Genomic DNA, 18,743 nt, shown 5'->3' on the forward strand with positions numbered 1-18,743 from the left:
ACAGTGGCCTGCACCTGGCCAGGAGTCACTTGTTGCTGCAGAGTTCATATCAGGGACAGCAGATAGACTTCTTGGTACAAAGTTCATTTCGTGGTGGCTTACCCCATCATGCTTTGCTTTGTCTGAAAATCCACTCCAACACCGTCATTCTATTCTCGTAAAACGAGCTCCTGAAGTATTGGCCAGCTGTGTAGGTTAAAGCTCTGATTATATTCCTAAGATTAGTTAAACCACAACGTTTCTGTAGTGCAGCGGTTATCACACTCACCTCACACGCGAAAAGTCCCTGGTTCAAACCCAGGCGGAAACATTATTTTGGAGGCTATTTTTGCTGCAAATAAATTGAACAAAAGTCGCCCAAGTTTCCTTGTCGCATGAGCAGTGAATATTTTAAACCAGTCTCCTAAACACAGAGTGTATAAAGTCATATAGGGGAGAAAACTTCATCAATGATTCAAGCTCCTTAAATGATTAACATAAGAACAGAAGAAATAGGAACAGTAGTCGGCCATTCGGCCTCTCGATGCTGCTCTGCCATTCAATAAGATCACGGCTGATCTGACCATGGACTCTGAGTTAAGGGACTCGGGGGCCTGTTCTCTCTCCCCTGATAAGGCTCACTTTCTACAGTCCAGCCTCTAAAAGGCACCACTCTGTGCACAGCACTTGCCGGGTTTGGTTCTGATGATGAGTCATCTGCCGAGAGCAACAGGTCGAGGTCATGAATGCTTGGCTCACGGAGATGGCCTTCTGCAGTTTGACTGTGGTATCCGCTGACAGTAGCTTATGAAGAAGGCCCTCGTGGCCAATTCCGATGAAAAGATATCCCGCAGTGCTTCGGTGAGGTGGTCACCAAAATCCCATGGTGCCGCCAGCCTCCTGAGGTCTGCAGGATATTTCCTGATCTCCTGGCCTTCGGGCCCTCGGTGTGCATAAAACCGCTGTCTGGCTGTGAGAATGCTCTCTTTGGGCTTGAGTTGTTCTTGGATCAGTGTTACAAGCTCCTCGTACATCTTGGTCATTGTCTTCGCTGGTGCCAGCAAGTCCCTGACGAGGCTATTGACGGTGGGCCCACAACTGGTTAGCAGGATAGCTCTGCACTTATCAGCCAGTGTGACCGGGTTGTCACCTGCCAGATTGTTTGCTGTGAAGAAATCGACAAGCCTCTCCACAAAGGCTTCCCAATCATCACCATCGGCGAACTGGTGCAACGTACCAAGGTTAGCCATTTTCGTGTGAAGTTCCGTAATCGCGTCGCCAATTGTTATACCTTCAGCTGCTCTGATAATGACTCCACGAGACAATGTGTAGTGCTTGAACTGTAGTGACCTTAGTCCTTTACTGATAACCACAGAGTGAGGATCACACCTGATGGCTTGCCTTTTATACCACGCCAGGCACAACTGAACAGTTAAGCTACAAGCCTCCCACTGCAGTGCCCTCTGGTGCAGAACTTGTGTTAGTAAAATCAATAACCATGTCGGACACATGTCAGGTGTCACTGTGGAACCGTTTCTCTCACTCAAAGTTAGACACACTACCGTGGGCACCACGAGGTCTAGGTAGGTAGCCATTGACATTCAGATTCATGTATAAATATATATAAATATATCGACATGTATCATAACTGTTCCCTCGTGGTCAAGGGGTTAAGATCCACCGCACTAAACTGGTTTCAATCCTCGATCAATTCATCGCATAAAAATAATTGAGGTCTGTGAGACGATTAATAATTGCTGTAATCACCATGAATACCAATACTTTCTGTGATAGACCGGGCTCACAGACTATCTGGCTTCTTCTGCCCTTTGCCAGGCACGTGTTCGAGGTATAGTTTTGTAAACAGTGAGTTCGCTGATCGCGGGGAGATGGTAGGAGCCTCTGTGGCTCCAGACTGAGGAAGTGAACACCATGGCTGGGTGTTTGGTGACATTTCTGTAAAGGGCAGCGGAGGAGAAGGATTGAGAACTTTCAGTGTGGGACAGAAGTTGTTTAAAGAGAGCCAACACATTCCCGATCAGCACAGAGTGTGCTCACTGGTCATTGTTCTTTTGGATATTGTTCTTCCAGAATTAATATTTCCTTTGCTGTGTCGAAATAACCAAACGCTTGCTCCAAGGTCTGTCTCACTGTTTCCCCGGTGTCAGGCAGAGATACGCCTGCTGCCCTCGTTTATTGCATGTGACAGGACAGAAAAGTTCAAAATCAACCTGCAGGTGGCCACACATAGCACTAAATCGTCAGGATGGCCGAGCGGTGTAAGGTGATGTGTTTACGTCACTGTTCTCCTCTGGAGAAGTGGATTCATGTCCTATTTAATCATTAAGCGAAACCCATTTGTTTTGTCACCACCAACTCCTTAAAAGTGCGATTCAGCAGTCCACCTGCTCGCTGAACATTTCCGTCTGACCTGGTGCTGAAGTTTGTTCATTCTTCTGTCGACCATCAAACATATATTTTGTTCTGAGCATGTGAGGGACTTTAATCCCGATCTCATTGGGTTTAATTTTGGTAATCTGGTGCTCAAAGTGGAGATGTTTCCGCAGTGTAACGGTTAACACGTTCGCCTCACACGCGAAAGCACCGCGGGGGAAATATTTTCTGGAGCTTTCTCATGCATGTTCAGAGGAGAGTTTGTTCTTCTGTGAAAGGTCAAGAGATAATAATAACTTAAAAGTTATGAACAGGAGTCAGATATTCGGCCCATATTCAAGTTTTCAAGATCTTTCCGCCCGGTTTTGGACCGTGGACCTTTCGTGTGTGAGGCGAATGTGATAACAATTACACTACAGAAACACTGTGGTCGAATCTATCTGAGGATAAAACCACAGCTCTAACCAACATAGCTAGCCGAGAATTCAGGAAATTGTTTTAAGAGGATAGAATAAGGGTGCTATATTTAGGAAAGCTGTAAGTGCCTTTTCCACGTCTCGTGAACCTTTTCCACGCCTCGGCAACCTACTAACAGCAAGGGCAGACATCGATGACGAGGTCCAACACCGCCTCCAGTGTGCCAGCACAGCCTTCGAGCACCTGAGGAGGAGAGTGTTTGAAGACCAGGACCAAAAATCTGGCATCAGGCTTATGGTCTACAGGGCGGTGGTGATACCTGCACCGCGGTATGGCTCCGAGACATGGACTATATACAGCAGACATCTCAAATTACTGGACAAATACCACCAGGGCTGTCTACGCAAGATCCTGCAAATCCCCTGGGAGGACAGACGCACCAACATCAGTGTTCTCGCTCAGGCCAACATCACCAGCATTGAAGCATTGACCACACTCGACAAGCTCCGCTGGGCGGGCCACATTGTCCACATGCCCAACATGAGACTCCCAAAGCAAGCGCTCTACTCAGAACTCCGACACGGTAAGCGAGCCACAGGTGGCAAAGGAAACGTTTCGGGCACACCCTCATAGTCTCCCTGATAAAATGCAACATCCCCACCTGCACCTGGGAGTCCTTGTTGCTTGGGGTGAGTTGCCTGTGCTGCGTGATCCGTGCCGGATTGATCATCCTCATCCACGTGGTATGTCACAGCACGTTTGCACATTGACTGGAGGTACACCATCGTTGTGCAGCCTTTGCACACGTAGTGCTTGAATCGACATTGATGGGCCCGAGGATTGCCCCCGCAGCACCAACACGTTGCTAATAGATTCACATGCACCCCCGATGGCGCACTCTGAGTCATCACAGGTCTTGCAGCCACAGACGTATAGACCCTGCCATATGCAGTTCGGCCTGGTAGCGATATCATTTTATGCACAGTACTTGCCGGTGAGCTTTGATGTTGAGAAGATGTCTGTTTGGTGTTATCGTCCGTGGCCATGCATGCCTGGGCGATCGCAATGGCCTTGCTCAGGTCTCGGTTTTCAGCAGCCAGCAGCTTTACAAGAATGACCTCGTGGCTGATGCCTAGCAAGTAAAGGTCCCACAGCATTTACCCCAACGCAGCAAGGTCCCGCGAGGTGTCACAGGTCGGTGGCATAATCCGCCAGGTCCCGGTCCCCGGAGCGATGGTGCGTGTAAAAACGATATCTGGCCATGAGGATACTCTCCTTCCTCTTGAGCTAGTCCCAAACAAGTGTGCACAACTCTGAATATTCCTTCTCCGTTGGTTTTGTCGGTATGAGCAGATTCTTGATGAGGCTGTATATTTTAGGCCCACAGACGGTGAGGAGAACCACCCTGTGCTTGGCCACGTTAGTTTCTCCTTCCAGCTCGTTGGCAACAAAGTACTGGTCGAGCTGCTCGACGAAGGCTTCCCAATCATAACCCTCTACGGATCTCTCTCATATTTCAACGGCAGCCATGGTTGTGTGAAGGTTCGTATTCTGTTACTCGTCGCCAATTGTTGTCTACAAAAGAACTCGCCGAGGCTGAGTACTGTGAGATAAACTTAGTGTGACCTTAATCTTCTTTATTACAACTCCAGAGTGCCTGAACAATATGGCAGCCGACCTTTTATACTGGCCCTGCACGTGTGGGCAGGTGATCATTAGGACTCCAACAGTCGCGCCCTCTGGTGGCAAGTATTACATAGTTACATAATTCACATAATTGTTATCGTTCAGAAGTTATAATTCCAATGAATGCCTGAATAATCCGAAAGGAGCCTGGTTTGTAGGATAAGGCTACATATCAGGAAGGAGTGTAGTTAAATGATAAGGGAAGTGATTTTCTGATTATAAGTTTGGAGAACAAAAAGAGTAAATGCTGGAATCACTGAGCAGGTCAGGCAGCATCGGTGGAGAGAGAAACAGAGTTAACGTTTCAGGTTAATGACCTACTATCAGAAGTTGGGCACTTGTGTTAGGTAATACTATTAAAAATTTAAATTGTCACGTAGCAGAGGTAAGGAAAAGATATAAAATGTGGCATTTGGAACAGATAGTTTAGAATCCGATTAATGTTAGATCAATGTGTACAGCGAGCTGGGAACTGTAACATGTTTGAGTTCTTCGGCGAACATTCGCAAGATTTGGGTGTAAGTACTGTTGTTAAGTGTATGTTTCATTATTGTCTGCTTAATAACTGTGACATTTAATGTTGCGGACCCTATTACTGCACTACGCGTGTTCCAGCTCTGTTTGGCGCACCGATCCCTTCAATCTGTCGCTTACACGGACAGTTGGATTCACCGTATCTTTGTTTGGTGAAATTTCAAAGATTGAAAGCGGCGCACATCAACCTGGACACCTACTCACTATCCGCTACACGCTGCTCCCGTGAGATGAAGCCCAGTTGCTGTTTCAAGCTCGAATTCAGGTACAAGCAGAACTCATTCATAGAAAGTCCAAATCCCTGAGATACCTGATTCTTTGCACCGAACTCCTTTGCAAAGAGTTGCGGTTCGTGTGGGGTGATTTGGGCACATCTTTCCACACACTCCAACACTTCAAACATAACTCAACGGCTCTCAAGCGCTTTGGGGCGTCATGAGTTCCTGAAAGGTGTTGTCGAAATGCAAGTCCTTCTTTGCATAAATTCGATGCAAGTTCAAAATTCGTGGGGAAATTGAGGTTCGTCCAGGATTTGAAACAGGGACTTCTCGCAAATTTCAACTAACAACCCCAAAGCGAAAAAATCATACCCCTAGACCAACGAACCAACTACTTGATAACTGTGGAGCTCAGGTGTAACCATTATTGAAGCATGTTCAGTGTGTTGCTATTCTTGATCGGAGGAGCGCATGGGACGGAATCAGTGACTTTGCTTTTTCGACCTGTCTTCTGAAGCACCGCACAGTCCCACTCCGACAGCCAATGAGCTGTTGGGAGTTAGTGTATCCAGGCTGCGGGTGGCCAACAGGCGCCTGGCTGTAATGTGCCTTAAAATCTAGCGTTAGCCAGAAGCCCGGCGTGCTCAGTCGGTAGAACATGAGACTCTTAATTACAGGGTCGTGGGTATGAGCCCCATGTTGGGCGATTGCATTTCTTTTAATTTAATGTTGCTATCATGGAAAAGCATGATTAATTAACCCACAATCTTCTTTTGCACAATTAAAGAAATGCTAACTGAAGGAACTCCATAATTGAATCATTTCTTCTGTGCTCTGCAAGTGAACTCTGAAACCAGAAACCATTTTACACACTGTGCTTTCGGCGTCTGGATCAAAATGTTCATTGCTGGTAACATCAACAGGAGACTGGGGAAAGAGTGAGACTGACTTTGGAGAAAGGGTCTGGTTATTGTGAAACACCAAAGAAAATAGCAATTCTGGAAGAATAACATCGAAACGAAATGTGAGCTGACACCCAGAAAGAAGTGTTAATGCTGCATCCCTTTCTGCAAAAAATTCCTTTCCAAAATATTTCTCTGACCGAAACGGCACAAAACAAAAATGTTCCTTTCAAATTCATTAAACTCCCGAATTTCCGTGCCCCGCGCATCTCCTGAATCAGATGCCTCTACTTTTGCCAGCTCAATCCATGTCCATTTGCAATGTTGTGCACCCACCCACACTATGAAATGTGCCACTAACTTATCGAATCATGGTATGGTTACAGCATGGAAGGCCATTCGGCCCGTCGAGACCGTACCGACTCTCAGCGAGTCCCACTCCCCCGCCCTTTCCCCATAGCCCTGCAATTGTTTTTCCTTCAGACACTTATCCAGCTCCCGTCTGAAAGATAAGATTGAGTCTGTCTCCACCGCCCTTTCAAGCCGTGCATCCCAGATCCTAACCACTCGCTCCTGTTCCTATGTGTAAAGTCTAGGAAACACGAGATCAATTCCTGCTACACTCACAGCCTTCCTAAATAGAGCACCATTATTCTATTCTCGTAAAACCAGCTCCTGAAGTATCGGCCAGCTGCGTAGGTTAAAGCTCTGGTTATCTTCCTAGCTCCATGTCAATCGCAGTGTTTCTGTAGTGTAGTGGTTATCACGTTCGCCTCACACGCGAAAAGTCCCTGGTTTGAAACCGGGTGGGAACATTTTGAACATTGTTCAATTAAATATTAGAAAAAATGGAATAATTGATATTAATGGTTCAATATTAACAAAGTTGGTGTTTGTTCCTGCTGATGGTAATAACCCTTCAACTAGGCTGGAGTTTAATATTTTGATATTTCAAATAACAGTGTTGATATTTGATGTCTCCAAGATAAGAGAGGCTAATTGATGTCCTGTTTCTGACTGCTCCATTTTTGATCGGGGCGGAGGAGCGGTGAGAGATCGGGGCCCAGGAGCGTCGTGATCGGGGCCCAGGAGAGGCGAGGGCCCAGCGACAGCACGGGCCAGACCACACTCCGATCTATGGATAGTCGGCGCATGTGTACACACTATGTCCATGCAGCAGAGCTTGGTCTCTGGTCGTCTTGGGTAATCCTTGCCACTGAACCAAGACCTCGCTCTGTCAAGTCCGTGTGGTGGCTAGTGTGCAACCGTCACCCCACGTTAAAACAATCCACCCACAAGCATCTTCCACCCTTCAGGATGTAGTTCGGAACCTAGATTGTCAGGTCCCTCATCGAAACACCTGTAAACTCATCCCTTTTTAGTGAGGAAACATGTCATCCTCGATACGAGGGACTGCCTAATACTATATTATGAACAAAAATGCAGTGTCTCACAGCCCTGTTACATTGGCTGGTTTCTCTGTACAGTTCTGTACACACTCAAACTCGACACAGTGTCTCTCACTCCCATCCCGTTTCCAGCCCTGACGGTGCAGAAAGCCACTCTCAAAGCTGCACGTTCCGGCTGCTTTCAGTTGAGTTGTGAGAGATTATTAAAGGATCCTGCATCTCCGCCTCGCTTGACACCAGCAGATTAAAGCCGAAAACAACCCATCGACTAATTGCTCGTCCACAGCTCCAGAGGGAGTGAGGCCGGGACTGTCATGTATTCAACCAGCAATGTAACCCATGTATAATCTGACCTGAGTTGTACACTGCGAGAACATTGACCACTACGTGGTGAACATGTGGGAGACAATCCTAACCTGGATCTTCAGGTATAAAAGGGGAAGCTCCACACACTTCCATCACTTGAGTGCTAAGGAATAAAGGACAGGTCACAGACTGACCTTCACTGAAGCATGGGCCTCGTGTGCATTTACACTGTATAGTAAGGACGTATCAATGGCGACGAGAAACTCGGATTTAAACCAGGCGAGTATGGCCACTAGCAGAACAGACGACAGGTACAGTGTTATGCAATGGTTGGGACAGAGATTCAACATTGTTAAAGCATCACACACTTCTCCAGGCAGCCAAGCGCAGTCAGGCATGCCCCAATATGTAGCCGAACCCAGAGGGGGAGTTCGACAGAGAAAATGGCAAGCTGAACGGCGATTCACGTCATTGCAAGGGACAATGCGGCCAGTAATGGGGCCATCAACACCTGTTAATGTTGCACTCAAGGACAATCACGGGGCAGTCAGTGACGATCGACTGGCAAGAGACATTTTGTTTCCAACAGCAGCTCATGTTGGAGGCGTGCATGCACACACTCAGCCGGAGTTTGCAGAGATGAGCAAAATACCTGCAGAAATTGCAGAAATGGACACTGGGGGAAATCGCTGGAAGCTGAAGTTCAGCGAGTTCATGTGGAGCACGTATACAGTTCATACACAAGGACGCCACCGATAATGATGAAAGTGCTCCTCAATGGAATCCCAGTATCAGTGGCGCTACACACGTGGGCCAGCCAGTCCCTGATGGGTATCAAATAGCTCAAAAAGATGTGGGCGTCCAAGGACAGGAGGCCAAAATTATTGCCGATTGACGCACAGCTACGAACATACACAAAGGAGATCATTCCGGTGCTAGACAGCGCCATGGTAGTCGTGACCCACCAAGTTGGCTTGCTGTCATGAACTGGAAATGTGGCGATGTCAATGCAATTTCCTCTGTGGAGCGAGTATCATGCTCACGGATCCTGCACAAATTTGACTCATTATTTCAACCCGGCATTGGCACTTTCATGGGGGCCAAGGTAGTGATTCACATAAACACGGACGCCAGGCCAGTACACCACAAGGCCAGGGCGGAGCCGTACGTGATGCGGAAAAAGATAGAAGGCGAATTGGAGTGCCTGCTAAGGGAAGGCATCATCTCGCCAGTCGAATTCAGTGACTGAGCGAGCCCGATTGTGCCTGTGCTCAAGGCGGATGGTTCGGTCAGGATATTTGTTGATTACAAGGCCACCATCAATTGGGTGTCACTCCAAGACCAGTACCCGCTACTGATAGCGGAGGACCTCTTTGCGACGCTATCCGGTGGCAAACTTTTTTCAAAATTAGACCTGTCCTCAGCTTACATGACCCAGGATCTGGCGAGTGAGTCGAAGAAGCTGACCACCATCACGACACACAAGGGGTAGTTTGAATACAACAAATGTCCTTTCGGGATTCGCTCGGTTGCCGCGATCTTCCAATGAAATATAGAAAGCTTCCTCAAGTCGATTCCAGGGTTGGTGGTTTTTCAGGACGACATCCTCATCACGGGTTACGATACTGAAGAACACCTCCACAACCTGGAGGAGGTGCTACGCAGACTGGACCGGATAGGGCTCCGACTGAAAAATGCGAAGTGCGTCTTCCTAGCTCCAGAGGTAGAATTCCTGGGGAGGAGGGTAGCAGCAGACGGGATCAGCCCTACTGCCTCCAATACGGAAGCGATCCAGAGAGCACCCAGACCCCGTAACACGACGGAGCTGCGTTCGTTCCTGGGGCTCCTGATCTATTTTGGAAACTTTCTTCACAAATTGAGCATGCTGCGAGAGCCGCTACACGTGCTCCTACGCAAAGGTCGCGCATGTGTCTGGAGGGACAGCCAGGAAAGGGCTTTTAATAGAGCACGCAATTTGTTATGGTCCAACACTCTGTTAACGCGATATGACCCATGTAAGAAACTTGTGTTCACGTTCGATGCGTCGTCCTATGTTGTCGGGTGTGTGTTGCAGCATGTCAATGCCAAGGGTCAGTTACAGCCGGTAGCTTAGGCCTCCAGAGGTCTGTCCCAGGAAGAAAGGGGCTGTGGGATGGTAGAAAAGGAGGCGCTCGCATGTGTATATGTGGTAAAGAAAATGCACCAGTACCTGTTTGGCTGGAAATTTGAGCTGGAGACAGATCACAAACCCCTAACCTCCCTTTTGGCCGACAGCTAGGCCAAAAATGCAAAAGCGTCGGCCCGCATACAGAGGTGGGCGCTCACGTTAGCCGCCTATGACTACACAATTCGGCACAATCCGGGCACCGAAAACTGCGCCGATGCAATCAGGAGGCTCCCACTAGCCATCACTAATGGGGCTACCGAGCATGGTTCTGAGATGGTCGTGGCTGTTGAAGATTTCGAAAGCGAAGGCTCACCCGTGACAGCCCGTCAGATTAAGGTCTGGACAAATAGAGACCCGCTATTGTCTCTCGTCAAGAAATGTGTCCTGAATGGAGACTGGGCAGCCTCGTACAGGGCATGCCCGAAGGAAGTTAAACTATTTCACAGGCGCAGGGATGAACTCTCGATTCAGGCCGATTGCCTACTTTGGGGAAACCGCGTAGAAACCACATGGGCAGAGAGGTGTTCATCAGAGAACTCCACAATGAGCACCCGGGCATTGTCATGAGGAAGGCAATTGCCAAGTCACACATTTGGTGTCCAGGGATAGACGCAGATCTGAAACTTTTTGTTCGCAAGTGCAACACGTTTGCCCAACTGGGTAATGCGCCCAGGGAAGCCACCCTTAGCCCCTGGTCCTGGCCCACCAAGCCTTGGGCACGCATCCATGAGGACTACGCAGGTCCTTTCAAAAATGTTTTTGGTTTTAGTAGACGCCTACTCCACAAGAAACATAAGAAACATAAGAATTAGGAACAGGAGTAGGCCATCTAGCCCCTCGAGCATGCTCCGCCATTTAACAAGATCATGGCTGATCTGGCCTTGGACTCAGCTCCACTTACCCGCCCGCTCCCCGTAATCCTTAATTCCCTTAGTGGTTAAAAATCTATCTATCTGTGACTTGAATTCATTCAATGAGCTCGCCTCAACTGCTTCCTTGGGCAGATAATTCCACAGATTCACAACCCTCGGGGAGAAGAAATTCCTTCTCAAATCGGTTTTAAATTGGATCCCCCGTATTTTGAGGTTGTGCCTCCTAGTTCTATTCTCCCCTTCCAGTGGAAACAACCTCTCTGCCTCGATCTTGTCTATCCCTTTCATTATTTTAAATGTTTCTATGAGATCACCCCTCATCCTTCTGAACTCCACCGAGTAAGGACCCAGTCTCCTCAATCTATCATCATAAGGTGACCCCCTCATCTGCGGAATCAGCCGAGTGAATCGTCTCTGTATCCCCTCCAAAGCCAGTATATCCTTCCTTAAGTAAGGTGACCAAAACTGCACGCTGTGCTCCAGGTGCGGCCTCACCAATACACTGTACAGTTGCAGCAGGACCTCCCTGCTTTTTACTCCATCCCTCTCGCAATGAAGGCGAACATTCCATTCACCTTCCTGATTACCTGCTGCACCTGCAAACTAACTTTTTGGGATTCATGCACAAAGACCCCCAGGTCCCTCTGCACCGCAGCATGTTGTAATTTCTCCCTATTCAAATAATATTCCCCTTTACTGTTTTTTTTCCCAAGGTGGATGACCACACACTTTCCGACATTGTATTCCATCTGCAAAATCTTAGCCCATTCGCTTATCCTATCCAAATCTCTTTGCAGCCTCTCTGTGTCCTCTGCACAACCCGCTTTCCCACTAATCTTTGTGTCATCTGCAAATTTTGTTACACTACACTCTGTCCCCTCTTCCAGGTCATCTATGTATATTGCAAACAGTTGTGGTCCCAGCACCGATCCCTGTGGCACACCACTAACCACCGATTTCCAACCTGAAAAGCACCCATTTATCCCGACTCTCTGCTTTCTGTTCGCCAGCCAATTCTCGATCCATGCTAATACATATCCTCTGACTCTGCGCACCTCTATCTTCGGAAGTAACCTTTTGTGTAGTACTTTATCGAATGCCTTTTGGAAATCTAAATACACCACATCCATCGGTACACCTCTATCCACCATGCTCGTTATATCCTCAAAGAATTCCAGTAAATAAGTTCAACATGATTTCCCCTTCATGAATCCATGCTGTGACTGCTCGATTGCACTAACCTATCTAGATGTCCCGCTATTTCTTCCTTAATGATAGTTTCAAACATTTTCCCCACGAGAGATGTTAAACTAACCGGCCTATAGTTACTTGCCTTTTGTCTGCCCCCTTTTTTAAACAGAGGCGTTACGTTAGCTGATTTCCGATCCGCTGGTACCTCCCCAGAGTCCAGAGAATTTTGGAAGATAATAACCAATGCATCTGCTATAACTTCCGCCATCTGTTTTAATACCCTGGGATGCATTTCATCCGGACCAGGGAATTTGTCTACCTTGAGTCCCATTAGACTGTCCAGCACTACGCGCCTAGTGATAGTGATTGTCTCAAGGTCCTCCCTTCCCAAATTCCTGTAACCAGCAATTTCTGGCAGGGTTTTTGTTTCTTCCACTATGAAGACCGAAGCAAAATAATTGTTTAAGATCTCATCCATTTCCACATTTCCCATTTTTAAATCCCCCTTCTCATCTTCTGAGGGACCAACATTTACTTTAGTCACTCTTTGCCGTTTTATATATCGGTAAACGCTTTTACTTTCTGTTTTTATGTTTTGCATAAGTTTAATTTCGTAATCTATCTTTCCTTTCTTTATTGCTTTCTTAGTCATTGTTTGCTGTCGTTTAAAATTTTCCCAATCTTCTAGTTTCCCACAAACCTTGGCCACCTTATACGCATTGGTTTTTAATTTGATCCTCTCCTTTATTTCCTTGGTTATCCACGGCAGGTTATCCCTTCTCTTACTGCCCTTCTTTTTCACTGGAATATATTTTTGTTGTGCACTGTGAAAGAGCTACTTAAAAGTCCTCTGCTGTTCCTCAATTGTGCCACCGTTTAGTCTGTGTCCCAGTCTACTTTAGCCAACTCTGCCCTCATCCCACTGTAGTCCCCTTTGTTTAAGCATAGTACGCTCGTTTGTGACACTACTTCCTCACCCTCATTCTAGATTACAAATTCATCCGTACTGTGATCTCACATTCCGAGAAGATCTTTTACTAGGAGATCGTTTATTATTCCTGTCTCATTGCACAGGACCAGGTCAAAGATAGCTTGCTCCCTTGTCGGTTCTGTAATATATTGTTCTAAGAAACAATCCCGTTTGCATTCTATGAATTACTTCTCCAGGCTACCCCGTGCGATTTGATTTGACCAATCAATATGTAGGTTAAAATCCCCCGTGATCACTGCCGTTCCTTTTTCACATGCCTCCATTATTCCCTTGATTATTGCCCACCCCACCGTCAAGTTATTATTTGGGGGCCTATAAACTAAGCCCACCAGTGACTTTTTCCCTTTATTATCTGTAATCTCCACCCACAATGATTCAACATTTTGTTCATTAGAGCCAATATCATCTCTCACAACTGCCCTAATATCATCCTTTATTAACAGAGCTACCCCACCTCCTTTCCCTTCTTGTATTTCTTTCCGAATTGTCAGCTACCCCTATATGTTTAATTCCCAGTCTTCACCACCCTGCAACCACGTTTCTGTAATGGCCACCAAATCATACCCATTTGTCATGATTTGTGCCGTCAACTCATTTACTTTATTTTGAATGCTGCGTGCGTTTAGGTAGAGTGTTTAATACTAGTTTTTAAACCAGGATTTTTAGTTTTGACCCCTCCTGCAGCCCCTTTATATTCATACATGTTGTCTCTTCCTATCACCTTGTGGTTTACACTTACCCCAGTTCTACTCTGCTCTGTTGCCTCCTGCCTTTTGCATTCGTTCTTGGGGTTCTGTTTATCTGCGCTCTCAACCACTCTAGCTCAGAGCCCTCTCCTGCGTTTCGAATACTCCTCGCATTGAGGCACCGAGCTTTCAGGCTTGCCTTTTTATTACACTTTGACCCTTTAGAATTTTGCTGTACAGTGGCCCTTTTTGTTTTTTGCCTTGGGTTTCTCTGCCCTCCACTTATATCATCTCATTTCTGTATTTTGTTTCTGCCTCCATTTTGTTTCCCTATGTCTCCCTGCATTGGTACCCATCCCCCTGCCATATTAGTTTGACTCCTCCCCAACAGCACTAGTAAACACTCCCCCTAGGACATTGGTTCCGGACATGACCAGGTGCAGACAGTCTGCTTTGTACTGGTCCCACCACTCCCAGAACCGGTTCCAATGCCCCAGGAATTTGAATACCTCCCTGCTGCACCACTGCTCAAGCCACGTATTCACCTGAGCTATCCTGCGATTCCTACTCTGACTAACACGTGGCATTGTTAGCAATCCCGAGATTATTACTTTTGAGGTCCTACTTTTTATTTTAGCTCCTAGCTCCTCAAATTCATGCCATAGGACCTCATCCCTATTTTTACCTAAGTCTTTGGTACCAATGTGCACCACTACAACTGGCTGTTCACCCACCCTTTTGAGAATGTCCTGCACCCGTTCCAAGACATCCTTGACCCTTGCACCAGGGAGGCAACATACCATCCTGGAGTCTCGGTTGCGGCCGCAGAAACGCCTATCTATTCCCCTTACAATCGAATCCCCTATCACGATCGCTGTCCCACTCTTTTTCCTGCCCTCCAGTGCAGCAGAGCCAGCCACGTTGCCATGAACTTGGCTGCTGCTGCCCTCCCCTGATGAGTCATCCCTCTCAACAGTACTCACTGTGAGGCCAACGTGATATCCGCTGCACTGCAGCCCATCAAAGGGCGAGAAACCACTGAATATAAAGGATGAGCTCACAAATATCAGGGGCAGTGCAGTCTGGTCAATGTCAAACCCTCCTTTCTTATTCAGCAGTGGCATGAACGGGAGTCAGACACCAAAAAGTTGAATTAAAGACACAAATACAAGCAACACTGGCAAATCTTTTCAGTGTTAAATTCTTTCACTTTATTTGAAATGCTGCTGCGTTGAATCTGAAAATACGCATGTTGGGATTTTATCTTCACTACTGATTGTATTTTGTGTGCACGGTAGGAATAACCGGTGCTGTTAAATTTGATAAAAGTTGCCCCAGATTCGTGGTGTCATCGGCAATGAAAATTTTGAACCAGAAAGCTATAATACAGTAAGAAAAATGAGATATGGTTTTCGAGTTAAGATGCAAAGCACAGGACAAATGATTGAAGTATGGAGTGTACCTGAGTTAGCATTTGTTTGATTGTGCAAAAGAAGTTGAGGGGTTAATTAATGATGGTTTCCCTTGAAAGCAAGAGAAAACTTTAAGAAGAAACCATACGGTGCCTGTCAGGTGAGCGCTGCTTGTGATACCTGGTGGGAATGGATGGAGATTTTAAAGACCCTTGTATTAGAGAACCTTCATATAGAGGCAAATCTCCAGCCTACTGTGTAGGTCTCAGGTGCAACGGTAGTGTGTCTGACTCCAGCTCCTAAGGTTGCATGTTCAAATCACGTCGGGGTCACTGTTCGTTCTGATATTGTTCTTCCAGAGTTAATATTTCATTTGCTGTTTGGCAATAACCAGACCCTTGCTCCAAGGTCTGTCTCACTGTTTCCCCGGTGTCAGGCAGATTTTTATTTTTTATTTTTAAAAAAATACTTTATTCATATAAAAATTTGTACAGTACATTCAAAAGCAGTTCAGTACATTTAGCTGCGGTCAGTAATCCCATACACGACATTTGGGTTCTGACGGCAGTTCCGGTCGATATTTTCCCTTGCTTTTCAGTTCCAGTACATTTCGGTACAATACGGGATACCTTGTCGTACATTCAACAAATTACATCACACGTGTCACTATACAGTACATGGAATGGGTAACGGTACATTTACACTTCTTTTCAACGTGTATAACGTAACAGACCTTACATTGTACATGGCACTACATAGGTGTTTACAGATCATGGTGCTCCATGTACACAATAAAGAACTTACAAGTACAGCCCGAGGGGAGTTTTATACTGATTCCTGCCCCGGGGTTTAGCGTGTCAGAAGGGCTTTAACCTGTGGCCCTTCCCCACCCTGCCTTTGCGGCAACTGCACTACTTTTAAGTGCGTCCCTCAGCACGTAATCCTGGCTATTGGATTGCGCCAGTCTGCAACACGCAGAGGTGGACATCTCCTTGCTCTGGAAGACCAGCAAGTTTCGGCAAGACCAAAGAGCATCTTTGACTGAGTTGATGGCCCTCCAGCAGCAGGTGATGTCTGTCTCGGTGTGTGTCGCTGGGAACAGCCCGTCGAGCACAGAGTCCTGTGTTACGGAGCTGCTCGATGTGAACCTCGACACAACCACTGCATCGCATTCCAAATCAGGTTGCCTGATGTTCGAGTGGTTAGGATTTGGCGCTCTCACAGCTGCGACCCGGGTTCGATTCCCGATCAGGGAAATTGTACTTTTAATTCAAAACCTTATAAAAATAATAGTTAATCTATTTTACACATATTTATGCATCTACTGTGTAAAAAAAAGAAGCATTGACTTAAACATCATTTATTAATTCATAAAATTCTATTGTCATATGATATATTTTGGTCTGAGCATGTGAGGAACATTTTCTCCCGATCACATTGGGTTTTATTCTGGTAATCTGGTGCTGAAAGTGGAGATGTTTCCGCAGTGTAATGGTTAACACATTCGCATCACACGTAAATCATAGACACCATCAGAGGCAGTCCCTCGTGATCGAGGAGGACTTGCTTCCACTCCCAAAGTGAGTCCTTTGATGGCTGAACAGTCCGATATGAGAGCCACAGATCCTGTTTCAGGTGGGACAGACATATGTCGAGGGAAGGGGACGTTTGACTGGTTTGCCGCGTGCTCCTTCTGCTGCCTGTGCTTGGTCTCTTCATGCTCCTTGCATCGAGCCTCAAAGAGCTCAACGCCTTCCCGGATGGACTTTCTCCACCTCGGGCAGTCTGCGGCCAGGGACTCCCAGGTGTCAGTGGTGATGTGCCAGGGAGGCTTTGAGGGTGTCCTTGTAACTTTTCCGCTGTTCTCCTTTGGCTCGTTTACCCTGAAGGAGCTCCGCATACAGACATAAACATAAACACATATGGATTAGGGGCCGGAGTTGGCCATTCGGCCTCTCGAGCCTGGTCCTCCATTCAAGAAGACCCTGGCAGTTCTTCAACAGCAAGTTTAAACATCTGGGGCAGAGCCAACAGGCGCCTGGCTGCAATGAGTGATAAAAACGTGTGTTAAACAGAAGCCTGGCAAGCTCAGTCGGAAGAGCATGAGACTCTTAATCTCAGGGTCGTGGGTTCGAGCCCCACGTTGGGCGATTTCTTTTCATTTAATGTTGCTTTCATTGAAAACCTCTGACCGAAACGGCACAAAACAAAAATGTTCCTTTCAAAGTCATTGAACTCCGAAATTTCCACGCCCCGCGAATCTCCTGAATCAGATGCCTCTAGTTTTGCTGACTGAATCCATGTCCCTTTGCAATGTTGTGCTCCCACCCACACTATGAAATGTGCCAACAACTTATCGAATCATGGAATGGTTACAGCACGGAAGGCCATTCGGCCCATCGAGCCCGTGCCGACTTTCAGCGAGTTACACTCCCCCGCCCTTTCCCTGTAGCCCTGCAATTGTTTTTCCTTCAGACACTTATCCAACTCCCGTCTGAAAGATAAGATTGAGTCTGCCTCCACCGCCCTTTCAAGCCGTGCATCCCAGATCATAACCACTCGCTGATAAATGGCCATCTCCTTTTCCTATGTGTAAAGTCTGGGAAATGAGAGATCAATTCCTGCCACACTCACAGCCTTCCTAAAGATAGCACCGTCATTCTATTCTCGTGAAACCAGCTCCTGAAGTATCGGCCAGCTGTGTAGGTTAAAGCTCTGGTTATATAACTAAGATCACTTTAAACGCAGTTATTCTGCAGTGCAGCGGTTGTCAGATTCGCCTCACACGCGAAAGGTACCCGGTTCGAGGTCGGCGGGAAACATTATTTTGGAGACTATTTTTGCCGTGAGATAAATTGAACAAAAGTCGCCCCAGGTTCCTTGCACCATGAAAACTGAACATTTTAAACCAGTCTCCAACATACAGAGTGAGTAAAGTCAGAAAGGGGAGAAAACTTCATCAATGATTCAAAATCCTTAAATAGTTAAAGTTCAGTTATTGAAGTTTCCACTGTCCCTCAGTAGCAATTCTACAAAACAATGCTGTCGGTTAATGAATGGGCAATAAAACAAATAATCTTCACCCATCCCCATCCCCCAACACACAGTTTAATTTGTTGCATGTAATTATTTTAAAGATTTTGAATGAAAGTGTTACTTTCTGCATCCGGGCTCCCTCTGTGAGCAGCGCATCACTAAACGAGCAGGAAACACATTAAAGAGTTTCCCACAATTGCTGACATTTCTTAGCTTTTTTCTTGTGTTTTTTCAGCTCTTCGTACTTTTCAACTCCTGACTGCGGATATTGCTGTGATTAAACCTGAACACAATGCAATGTCTGTCTGACTGTTTCCACGGTGTCAGGCAGAGAAACGCCTGCTGCCCTCATTTATTTCATGTGACAGGACACAAAAGTTCAAAATCAACCTGCAGGTGGCCACACACAGCCCTGGATCGTCAGGATGGCCGAGCGGTCTAAGGTTCTGTGTTCAGATCGCTGTCTCATCTGGAGATGTGGGTTCATGTACCCTTTCTGATATATTTTTTGAACCAAAAACTAATGTGCGATAAAATGGAACA

The 18,743-nt window shown here is 46.6% G+C and overlaps 2 non-coding genes across 2 annotated transcripts; both read left to right on the top strand.

Moving 5' to 3' along the window:
- Positions 1-6,872: 6,872 nt before the first annotated feature.
- Positions 6,873-6,945, top strand: trnav-cac (transfer RNA valine (anticodon CAC)). The gene has a single exon. It is a non-coding gene; the product is annotated as a tRNA-Val (tRNA).
- A 10,296-nt stretch (positions 6,946-17,241) lies between these two features.
- trnak-cuu (transfer RNA lysine (anticodon CUU)) lies at positions 17,242-17,314 on the top strand. Its single transcript has one exon. It is a non-coding gene; the product is annotated as a tRNA-Lys (tRNA).
- The last annotated feature ends 1,429 nt before the right edge of the window (positions 17,315-18,743 follow it).

The sequence above is a fragment of the Pristiophorus japonicus genome, chromosome 25 (assembly GCF_044704955.1).
Source record: "Pristiophorus japonicus isolate sPriJap1 chromosome 25, sPriJap1.hap1, whole genome shotgun sequence".
Classification (NCBI taxonomy): domain Eukaryota; kingdom Metazoa; phylum Chordata; class Chondrichthyes; family Pristiophoridae; genus Pristiophorus; species Pristiophorus japonicus.